This window comes from Lycorma delicatula, chromosome 11 (assembly GCF_047948215.1).
Source record: "Lycorma delicatula isolate Av1 chromosome 11, ASM4794821v1, whole genome shotgun sequence".
Classification (NCBI taxonomy): Eukaryota; Metazoa; Arthropoda; class Insecta; order Hemiptera; family Fulgoridae; genus Lycorma; species Lycorma delicatula.
The window spans coordinates 46,403,642-46,405,988 of NC_134465.1; positions in this window are offsets into that span (position 1 = coordinate 46,403,642).

The following is a 2,347-nucleotide window of genomic DNA, read 5'->3' on the forward strand; positions in this document are numbered from 1 at the left end:
AAAAAAATTGTTGATATTAAATAACGAATATCCAAAAGCAAGTACATTTTTGTGCAGTCTGATTTTTATAATATAATTTATATTTTTTTATCAGCTTTAAGTTAAATCAAATTGTTCATATTATTTTGTCTTATCTTATCATATCCTTTGAATATTTTTTTTATTGGCAGGGGTGCGCTTACAAATTTTCCAGTACTAGAATTTTTTGATTTTATATATAGCAAACCACAAAAATGTGGTCTTCAGCCACAGGCGGTTGGCTACATGATAATGTTATGAAAAAATGTACATTCATTTCAATATTTATATTGATAATAGATAAAACTTATCCTTTTTATATCAAAGGTTAACTTTTTTCAGGAATTAAATTTTTAACGACTTATTTTGTCACTGTTTGCCTACGAATATCCAAAAGCAAGTACATTTTTGTGCAGTCTGATTTTTATAATATAATTTATATTTTTTTATCAGCTTTAAGTTAAATCAAATTTTAGGTGAAAGTATTTCTCCCGAAAAGCAGTACTAGAATGGTGTTGCAGCACCAGTGTAATCTTCATTACTGATAATAATCAACAAACTATTATCAACAGATAGGTGGTTTTGGAGTTGTGTTTGGTAATTTGTTTATTAATTGTTGTTTATAAAGATTTTTTGTTTAAATAATACTCATTCCAATACTGTACAGTACAAAGTATGCAATAGTTTATAAAACAATGACTACATTAATTGTATATATATATGTATATGTATATAATTACTGTAACTCTCAGGTTTTATGTCAGACCTTTATTAGTGAGGCTAGTGCAGGCAACAAGAACTGATAACTTTTGTTGTGGTGGTCCCTTTATTAAGAAATGTGCTCAGTTAAAAGAGTTCCTACTATATATATATATATATATATATACATACACACATACACACACACACACACACACACACACACACACACCTTTACCTCATGTATATAGTTTCTTTATTATTAATTATTAGATTTTCTATTGTGTTTTGCTGCAACTGATGCCCAGTAGGTATTATTTTTATTCTTTATGATAGGTGATAAATTAATTTTTTAGACTTAAAGATCTCTTAAGCTGCTTGGTATTGATATTCAAAATTTTTTGTAAATTTGTAAAAAGTTTCTGTTAGGATTATAATAAAACTTTAAAAAATATTTGATTAGATATTAAAACCGCTGATGATGGAATTCAGTTCATATGTTTTGAAGGAACTACATAAAATAATTCAGTTTCCTGGAACATTATATTTTTTCTATCCTACCTACAAAAATAAAAATTCCAAAAAAATAGTATATAGTTTTTTTGCAGTTATGATAATATTGATATTATTTTAAATGTATTGATCAATAATTTAAAGATTGAAATGAATATAACAATCCGAGAAATTAAATATTTAAAAAATAAAATAGAGAAATAAATTGCAGTTAATATAAAAAAGTTTGTATGTACTAGCAGCAGAGCCTTGAATAGAAGAAACTGTAACTTGTAATTGATCGACTACTTAACTTATAACTATATTTATAGTTATTTACTGCTTAATTTATAACGACTGCTTAACTGAATAACTATACTTATTCAGTTAGCTTGTAGAATGAAGGATAAACAAAAGCCTTTGTGAGTCATATTCCTCATATTCTTTCATATTTTTCATATTCATTTTTTTTTTCATATTCCTTCCTGAGTCATATTCCTTGCATCAGTGCCGATTCACAACGCATCCATATGTATATACTATAATCATTACTCATATTTTAGTCACCATATAATCAATTTGTCATATAATAGTTGATGTAATCAAAAGTTTTTTCTTCTCAGTTCTATTAAAACCCTTGATCTTTTCATATGATCACCTTTTGTTCTTGTGTTCAATTTTTGTGTTTCTGTTATTTATTTATTTACTGTTTAATGTTATTTAAAGTTAATATAATGCATTTTTTTTTACGTTTACTGAACACGAGTATCGTATATTTATAGATTTGTTTCTGTACAACTTGAGTTATACCATTATTTATAATGAAATTCAACCTTACCAACAATTTGTCTGTGTTCTCTTTTCTAGTACGTTTGGTCATTCAACCATCCTCACTAAAGGATATTCAATTTCAGATCATTAAAATTAAATTATGTAGAATGTAAATTTATAAAATGTTAAAATCGTGTAACAACTGGTGGTGTTGGTATAAAGTTAGTTATGTCTATTATGTAAGAAGGCCACAGTTGTTATGAGTATTAGTGGTTGGAGGGAGACTTTACTCACAAGATTATGCCACTATTCTGTTTTTATAGCCTTACTCCTGAAACATTTTGTACAGATTTGTATGTTTATGACT